General features: G+C 40.4%; 1 protein-coding gene across 1 annotated transcript in view; it reads left to right on the top strand.

Annotated features, from left to right (window-relative positions):
• The first annotated feature begins 673 nt into the window (after positions 1 to 673).
• LOC136857969 (2-acylglycerol O-acyltransferase 2-A) overlaps positions 674 to 10219 on the top strand; it is a 175568-nt gene continuing 166022 nt past the window's right edge. Inside the window, exon 1 of the mRNA XM_067137113.2 lies at positions 674 to 814. The gene's annotated coding sequence lies outside the window, so the exon portion shown is untranslated. The remainder of the gene's footprint in view (positions 815 to 10219) is intronic.

The following is a 10219-nucleotide window of genomic DNA, read 5'->3' as shown; positions in this document are numbered from 1 at the left end:
ATTTCACTAGTGTTTATCTTACATAATTGACGAGCCTGCCTCTTACTGGGAAGCCCTGGGTTCGGTTCGCGACCAGGAAAGGGATTTCTACCTATATCTGAGGGTGGCAGGAGGTCTACTCCACCTACGAAGTACATGAGAACAATTTGAGGAGCTATCTGACGGTGAGACAGCAGCCCAGGACTAGAAAGCCAAGAATAATGCTGAGAGAATTCGTCGCGCTGAATACGTGTCACCACATAATGTGCAGGCATTCAAGCAGAGCAGCGGTCGTTTGGTAGGCCAAGGCCCTTCAGGACTAACACCATGGGGTTTGTTTGGTACATAGCAGGGGCGTAGGGAGGCGGGGGTAACTGGGAGTTAAACCCCCCGCCACCAATGGAATTTTTACCATAAACGATGTACAGAAACTGACCATAAACAGTAACTAAATACGCATTCAGAGACATAATTGTAGAACCAACAGATCTGTAATTCATTTATATTAGTGTCCTTATAGTGTCAAGTCATACCTGCACCTTCATTGTGTTCTACCATCATTTTGTAACTATAACCCCCCACCTCCCCATCAGCCGATCCTGGCTACGCTACTGGTACATAAGCTATTGTTTGTGTATCAGCTTGTGAAATCAACCCATAACTCGTGCACTCCAGAACAGTTGCTTCATTCATATCACTGTAGACAGTACGATATTAAACTCACCCATTGGCAGGTGCTCTTATGGTTATCTCACAAAGGAGTGTCAACACGTCACATTCTTCATTTCTAGTAGAGACGTTAGGTTATGGGACAAGCGTGCGAGGCAGAATAAAGGTACCGTATTCATGATAATTATTTTACTATTATGACACTTTTAGAAATATATTATTTTTGATTCGAAGCTCTTGAACAACAGTATATTAATTTGTAGGTTAAACTTGATTTTCGTAATCGTATTTCAAAATCCTAGTTCTGTGCACATTTGTCTGGAACTAACAGTTAGCCACTTTAAAGATAATCTTGCAAGCTTCTAAGAAAGAGTTTTTAAAAATGTTTGCTCATCTTTCATTTACTCCACTTGAAATTTCTGAAAACATTTACATAATAATAATAATAATAATAATAATAATAATAATAATAAAGTCGAGATGTAGTTTTTGCCACAAAGTACTCCAGTTCAGGGGCTTCAGTTTCGACTTCATTATCCTTAGCCTTTTGCAGTGCGAATGTTTGACGTCAACACTAGGTAGGCTACTGACAAAGGAGTAATTTGTGGTAATATATTTCAAACTTACCATAAGGAGGAAATACCTCAACGTCTCTGTTAAAACCATTAAATATTGATTAATAATAATAACAACAATCGACATCATGATCATCCTATGAATTTAACTGCTCTTTGATAAGAGATGCTAGATTGTAATACTTTTGACTTGAAGGGAGGTTCTTCAACGTGCCAGTAAATCAATCTAACACAGGTCTCTTGCATTATTTTAAGCACTCTCCCTGCATCTTGCTGCTCTCTCACCCTTTCTTAAAATTTCATCAACAAAGTATAGTATTGTGTTCATTTTTCTACCATCGCGAGTTCCTTGTGTTCAAGGCGGTACCCAGGATTTTGTTTCGGTGGGGGGCTTCCAAAAACTATAGGAGCTAATAAAAAAGTTATATTTTAAGTAATAAAATACCCTTTATTGAAATTTTCAAACATTTTTGAGCAGTGCCTTTTACAACTCAATGAGTGAAGTGGAAAGATCAAGTCGCAGAGGTCTAGTGGGCACTAAACAACGTGTGTACGGTGTGAGACAAAAGTTGTCATTTCTTTACAAATGGAGGCAACCAAATCATTTTTCACTATAATTGTTACATTTTCTTTGTAGGTTTGATACAATTTTGGAAAAGCTTCCAGTGGCTCGTTAACATGAAAAATATATCGATTTCACTAAAATTTGATTATTTTCATTGAGAAAAGGCCATCAGTGTCACATTTTTCATTTAATAGTAATTCCTGCTTAAATATTAGGCATATATGTTAATTTGATTAAATTTACAACTCGAATTTATGAAGTTATGAATTTAAAAAAGCACTGCATAAAATTCATTTGTTTATAATTGTATATTTTTAATTTTGCTAAGTTAGGTACTTATAGCCAGGATATCTTCATTTAGAACTACTCGTATCTTTTTTGCATTTCAGTAATGTTAGTGAAATAGGGTCTTCATGGGTTTTGACCTATTTATATTACCCATACCACTTCACTCTTCAAAAGTGTCCATCACGAATGTGTAAATGAGGATTTTTCTTTTCTTAGAGTTTAAAGATTTTGAAGTTTTTGAAGTTTTCGAAGTGTTTTCCTACCTAATGGTGACTTTTGACATAATTTTCCAAGGGTTAATTTGTTCATATCGTTCTTGAGATTTTAGTATTTATTTTCATCTGTTTCCTTGACTATAGGAAAGCCTTTGTCTGTGTTGTCTGGGAAAATTTGTGACAGGTATTTATAGAGTTCGGTGTCCCACCATACATGATAGCACTGATCAGAAGTTTATACAGTGGTGTAGCGGTAGCGTGCCTACCTGTTACCGGAAGGCCCCTGGTTCGATTCCCGGCCAAGTCAGGGATTTTTACCTGAACCTGAGGGCTGCTTCGAGGTCCACTCAGCCTACGTGATTACAGTTGAGGAGCCATCTGATGGTGAGATGGCGGCCCCGGTCTAGGAAACCAAGAATAACGGCCGAGATGATTCGTCGTGCTGACCACACGACACCTCATAATCTGCAGGCCTTCGGGCTGAGCATTGGTCGCTTGGTAGGCCATCGCCCTTCGAAGCTGTTGCACCATGGGGTTTGGTTGTGGTTTGGTAGAGGTCTATACAACGATCACATAGGAGCTGTGAAGAAAAGTCCGGCACCTCCGAATTCTTCAATGTGTCTAAAGGTGTTAGATACGGTTGTGTCCTGTCCCCTCAACTATACAATATCTATGCTTTTTTTTTTTTTTTTTTTTTTTTTTTTTTTTGCTAGTTGCTTTACGTCGCACCGACACAGATAGGTCTTATGGCGACGATGGGACAGGAAAGGGCTAGGACTGGGAAGGAAGCGGCCGTGGCCTTAATTAAGGTACAGCCCCAGCATTTGCCTGGTGTGAAAATGGGAAACCGCGGAAAACCATTTTCAGGGCTGCCGACAGTGGGGTTCGAACCTACTATCTCCCGAATACTGGATACTGGCCGCATTTAAGCGACTGCAGCTATCGAGCTCGGTAATATCTATGCTGAACATATCATTAGCCATTAGTAAAGCTCTTGATGGATGGAATAGAGGCACATCAACTGATGGGAGAACTATTAATAATCTCCGATTTGCCGATGACAGTGTGCTTGAAGCCAGCAGCGAAGATGAACTTGCTGGCCTAATGACAAACGTAAAAGATGTTACTCTTACCATATGGATTAGACATAAATCTCAGAAAATTCAAACTTAATGATAATTGATCGAGGAGCACAGGTGCAACTCATAGGGATTGGGAGGTGTTGTGTTGCATTCTTTCGTCTATCTTGGGTCAAACGTTTGTGACACAGGAAGTTGTGACGATGAGATAAGAAGATGGATCACGCTAGGACGAGTGACTATGAAGACGCTCACCAAGATCTGGCAGAACAGGGCGATCACAAACAGTACAAAGATACACCTTGATGCAGGGGCATAGCTTGGGGGGGGGGGGGAGGGTACTGGGGGTTAGAACCCTACCCATACCGAGCTCGATAGCTGCAGTCGCTTAAGTGCGGCCAGATAAGTGCGGGAGATAGTGGGTTCGAACCCCACTGTCGGCAGCCCTGTAGATGGTTTTCCGTGGTTTCCCCATTTTCACACCAGGCAAATGCTGGGGCTGTACCTTAACTAAGGCTACGGCCGCTTCCTTCCTATTCCTAGGCCTTTCCTATCCCATCGTCGCCATAAGACATATCTGTGTCGGTGCGACGTGAGGCAATAGCAAAAAAAGAAATCCCTACCCATAGAGTTTTTTAAAAAACTAAAATAAACAGAAACTGACAATAAACAGTAAACAAAATAAACATTCAAAGAGACGTAATTGTACACTAAACAGATCTGTTGTATCTATTTTCTAAAGAACCCTCAAAAGTTGGATTGTAAAGTGAACGTACCATTCGCTGTAAAACTGTTGACCTTGATCATACTGTTCTACCTTCATTATGTTCTATCAATGTTTTTCACTATACTCCCCCGGTCCCATCGGCCAATTCTGGCTACGCCACTGCCTTGTTGAAACACTCGTGTTTTCCGTCTTCTTATAAGGTTGCGAAACATGGACTCTCAAGGTCAGAGACAAGCTTGCGTATTGTATTCCAGCTATGGTGTTGGCGCAGAATGGTATGCATAAAATGGATCGAAAAGAGAACGAATGCGTCCATTATAAAATAACTTAATATCTCCAAGCGCCTTTCTTCCCGCGTCAGCCAAAAAAGTCCTTCAATTCGTTGGAAATTATATGAGAAGGAGAAAATCTACAACATTTAATCATGGATGGGAAGGATGAGGGCACGAGACTGAGGGCGAGAACAGCGAGTAGGTGGATGGACCAAGTCAAGAAGACAACAGGTTTATCTGTTCAGTAAGCTCAAGACAAGCTGGTAATCGTTCCGGATGGTGAGTCACGACTCTCAGCAATGAGTCCAACGACTTGTGATGATGATGTTTAATAATACGTGCGTTTTAAATGCGAAAGGATTATACATTTTTGCTCGTATATAAAATACGTCGGCAGCGCGTCGGCCTCTCACCGCTGGATACCGTGGTTCAAATCCCGGTCACTCCATGTGAGATTTGTGCTGGTCAAAGCGGAGGCGGGACAAGTTTTTCTCCGGGTACTCCGGTTTTCCCTGTCATCTTTCATTCCAGCAACACTCTCCATTATCATTTCATAGCATTTATCAGTCATTAATATCACCTTGGAAGTGGTGACCCCATTGCAATAATAGCCTATATGTGGTTCATTCATTACATCCCTGACCCGATCAAAGACTGGAAAACAGGCTGTAGGTTTTCATTTTCATTTTCATAAAATACGTCGATTAGAAAGGATTAACATTTCATAAATTGTGTACACAAATATATTAATAAATATTATTATTCAGAAAATTTAACTATTGATTACCCCTATTTACATAAATATATTGCTGTATAAAACCTGTTCAACCCCACACTTCAAAAAAATCTATAACACTTTACTGAAATAAATATATAGTACAACAATGTTTTTTATTGTTTTATGCGTTTGATAATACGTTTTCATAAAACTTGAAGGTCTTTTGTAGTGATAAGTCATTCGCGAGATCACGATCAAATTATCACCAACTAGTTAACTACCGTAGTAGTCGGAACAACGCGATGATGAATTTTGCGATAACCGAATACAGTTTTAAACTAACTTTGCTTCATTTATCCATTCGTTTATTGCAAAAATGACTCTTTTGGTGGGGACAGCACAAAGAATTAAAAATGAGTATGACAGAAAAAAGGCGTTTCACACCTGTTGGGTCTTTCCTCAAAATGTACTTTCCTCTGAATGCGTACTAAATCTGTTGAGATTTCTCTTCATTTTCGTGCTTCTGAATCAAGGTTTATCTTTTTGTTATTCGGCTGACTTAGTTAAGGATTTTTTACAATTGGCTTTACGTGGCGACGATTGGAAAGGAAAAGACTAGGAGTTGGAAGGAAGCGACCGTGGCCTTGTTAAGGGTTTTAATAATAATAATAATAATAATAATAATAATAATAATAATAATAATAATAATAGTAATGTTATTTGCTTTACGTCCCACTAACTACTTTTTAAGGTCTTCGGGGACGCCGAGGTGCCGGAATTTAGTCCCGCAGGAGTTCTTTTACGTGCCAGTAAATCTACCGACACGGGGCTGTCGTATTTGAGCACCTTCAAATACCACTGGACTGAGCCAGGATCGAACCTGCCAAGTTGGGGTTAGAAGGCCAGTGCCTTAACCGTCTGAGCCACTCAGCCCAGCTGTTAAGGGTTTTACAAATGAAATTACTCAAAGGGGAGTTCAAAATGATGAAATAATATGTTTTAGTGATCATCAAGAGCTATTAAAATACGATACATTTTAATTTTAAAACTTGAGCGCGACATCTATTCAGGACGACATCTAGTAAGACATTGCAAAACGGAGATCAAAAACTGTGTACGCTGTCTAAAATACTAATCGGTTATTTTAATTTTTTACTATAGACTGTGTAAAATTATCCTAATTCTTTTTAATTCGTACTCTCTAAGTATATCTGAAACATGATCCACATGAACTGATACAAGATGTGTCAAAAACTGAAGATAAAAATTGTCATGCAGTATATTATTAAGGCTTATAACCATTCAACTATATGTGTATTTCAACACGTATGTTAAAACAATAGATATTATGTTTTCCGTATTTATTTGACACTAATCCATTTCTTGATGGATGCAGTATTTTTGTATCCGTCTCTTGACACAGGCCAGAGCAAAGTGTAGCTTCCACCGAAGTCCCAGTCTCATCCATGGTTGTGGCAATATGGAAGCTGCTAGGGTATAGTGGTTCTGATTAATGACATTTAGAGCACAACTAGTGTCCGAGTGTTATGAAAGATGTTGCTCATAGGATCAGTCGTGCTGCAGTAGCACCTTCTGGTCCAGTTAGGAAAGCAATGCCAAACTACCTCACTCCTCATCTTGCCTAGTACGCCTCATTTGGGATCTCCCATTGGTTTTTGCAGTTTCCCTATAACTGCATAGCCTTTGGTGGTGCTATTTGAGGATCCAACCAGCCTCTGGGCTGATGACCTAACAGACAGACATGACACTAATAAAAGGGCCAAGGAATTTCTTAGAAACGAATAACCTGGTCTGGAGTGTAAATACTGTAACTGAATGACGGTACATAATTTATGAAACACGAACAGTCCATATATCTCAGCAAAACTTAACATTTTCATTTTTCACACAGTTAATTGGTTAAATATATCCATAGATAAATTTTAAAGATAGTACAGTTTTATAGGTTTAATTCATTTTTTATTCTTTATTTAGCAAATGCTTGATTTCATACTAGTTTTGACTTAATGGGTAGAATTTTCGAAAACCCACAACTTATGTGGTGTTTAAGTTTGTCAAGTTATTTTCTTCTGGGTATAGCCGGCCCCGTGATGTAAGGGTAGCGTGCCTGCCTCTTACTCGGACACTGCGGGTTCGAAAACAGACACGCAATGAAAACAAACCTTCTTCTTTGCAAAATTAAGAATCGAAATGAAAAGCATTCAGTACACGACATCATTGCACAATGTGTCTTGAACAAAGCGGTCCCTGGTCATACACCAGACAGGCTACGTGATAATTACACGTCCTTAATAAGGAGTGTTGCCACTCCTCGCATGGATAACAACAGCCCCACAATACCTCCTCATACTTCTGCCAAGGCGCCACACGTTCAGTTGAGGCAGACGTCCCCACTCTTCCACAAGGGCATCTTCAAGGGATTGTAGTGTTTGGAGTAGTAGATTCCTTGCTCGGATGCATTGTTCCAGCTGGCCCCAGACTTGTTTGATCGGATTAAAGTCTAGAATTCGGGATGGCCTCTCCATTCGTTGCACGCGGTGGTCTTGCAGGAATCTCCGAACGATGTTGGCGTCATGCGCTCTAGCATTATCATGCATTTTCTACAAGTAGCTTCACGCGAGGAATCACTGGCATTAAACTCTAGTCAACGTATTGCCGAGAAATTAAGAACCCATTTCGAAAGAACAGGCGATCGGTTTTGGCATCAAGACCTATGCCTGCCCACACAGTAACAGAAGCTCCTCCATACTCAACGACAGACTGAACAGCTATCGGATGAAATCGCTCTCCACGTCTTCTCCAGACTCGCAAGCGACCATCTGAACGATATAACGGGAAACGGGATTCATCCGAGAACAGCACGCAAGTGTCTTAGCTGCCAGTGTACTGTGGATGATCTTTAGCTAACTGAAGTCTCCTGCCACGATGTCGTCTGTCTAGGGCAGGTATTTCAGCAGGTCGTCAGGATCTTAAATTGGCCTCTCGAAGCCTCTTTTTGACTGACTGGTCAATAACTCGCACTCCAGAACCATGATGTAGGTCCTCGTGCTGTAATTTGGCGGTTTCGGAGAGCTTTTAGACGCAGAAGACGATCCTTCCCTGGAATTGTTTTCCTTTCGCAGTCCATGCTAGGTCGCCTGGCAACATTTCCAGTCTCTCCTGAAAACGTGTCCACAGATATTAAATCGTATTTTGAACAAACCCTAGCATTATGGCAACGCACTTTTTTGAGTAGCCTTCTTGAAGCAGTGTAAGTGAAAGAATGTCTTTATTCGACAACTACTTACCCCGTTGCCTACCTCGGACCACTCAATCAGCCATGACTAGTAAACCCTACACTCCACACTCCACCCAGATCAACCTTCGCACACACTTTGAACTGACGCACTCATACCTTTCAAATGACACTGACACTTCCCATACATCTGGATGACAGTGAAGTCTCCTGTTATATAAACATGACATGTTGTTGCCGTAATAGTCCAATCCTCATCGCACTATGAATTCGTACAATGTAGTTAGGAACATCTAAATACGTGACCAAATTTCTCTTTTGAGCAGTGTATTATTCAAGAGCTCCAGGTCAAAAGTAATATATTCCTAAGTGTCATTTTAATATTGAATTCTTTGAATTTACTTTATTCTACTTTATAAGGTAGATTTCTTATATCTCATTCCTCTCTTGCTGTTCAGTAGCAAGATGATAACATTTATCAATAATGTCTCGCTCTTTTGCATGGCGTAGAAATTCTGAATAATGTAATATATCATCATTCAGGAACACCTCTAGAAGGGAGTATGAAGTTAGTGCTATCCCTCTTCCAAACACACATACACAAACATAAGTACCCAAATTGCGAGTAGTAACTACCAGTAATTAACGAATTTGTGTTTAATATATCCTACAAACTTATTACCGTAATAAATACCTGCATTATGTGCAGAAGACGTTTGTGTCCATCTGTACGAGCCTTGTTAGCACTGCCTTTGCTACGGGTGAGGCTGCTGAGGGGTACCGAGTGGAAAGGCTTCGGCTCGACAGCCCTGGATTCGGGGTTGAGGAGCGGGGTGACGGCTGGTTCCACCGTCGGCCGTTCTAAGATGGTTTTCCGTGGATTTCCATTCTCCTTTTACATAGGCGGCCGCTCCCCCTCGGCCTTCTTCGCACTTCCAAACACCGCAACATAGCTCCTGGCCTTCTAGAGAGTATCACCCTCTAGAAGGCCTGCCGTACCCATCAGGGTATGGAATTAAAACTTTTAGTAGGTACATAGTTAGTCTGAGAGGTGGGTGCAAGGAAGGGGGGGGGGGGGCGATGCTGGAGGTGTGGCTTCATTTGCATTTACTGCTGTGGTGTGTACACACCATGATTCCTTCCGCCCAAAACCGTGCTTTTACATATTGGTGCTCAGTTTTCCAATGCACTACCGCACTGTGTTGAGCATCGAATTATGTAAACTTCAATTTTATACCAATATTACAGAATGGTCGTGTCATGTTTTACGCTGTTATACTATCTACCTTGTTATAAGGTACTTATTAAAAACTTATTGCAAATGAATGGAGATGAAGTTCATTTTGCAATCACACATTTCTTTTTATCAAGGCCGTTAGAAGAGAAAACAGTGATTAAAAGGCTTGAAAGACCAACACCGGCACATACAATTGTTATTTTAGACTTTTCTTGTTGGAATGTTCGAAAATTATGACTCTTACAATTGCGATTTCAAGAATACTCTGTTTTGTTTTCGTGTGTTTGGCAAATTTGCTGCCAGCAACGATAGGAGTGGTTTTTTCCAGTTATATATGTGACATGTAAAATATTTGTCAACTCAAAAGGCATCGTAGCTCGACTACCACTTTTCACGATAGTAATTTCTGTTCATTCTTGTGAAAGTGGGAAATCCGTAATGTAAATTAGTGTCATTGAAAATATGCATACCCTGAATGCCAAAGCGACTGTCATCATGTATACTTATCAATGTGTGTCGTCTATGTTAGTTTTATAGCTGATTGCTTAAAATCCATGCTCTCAGTGTCGACTTATTTACAGAGAGAACGTGAAAAAAGTTCCCCTGTCGGCTAAGAAATTAAACACCGGGCGAGTTGGC

The sequence above is a fragment of the Anabrus simplex genome, chromosome 1 (assembly GCF_040414725.1).
Source record: "Anabrus simplex isolate iqAnaSimp1 chromosome 1, ASM4041472v1, whole genome shotgun sequence".
NCBI lineage: Eukaryota > Metazoa > Arthropoda > Insecta > Orthoptera > Tettigoniidae > Anabrus > Anabrus simplex.
The sequence above is the reverse complement of the archived record's forward strand: the minus strand, read 5'-3'. Positions and strand labels throughout refer to the sequence as shown.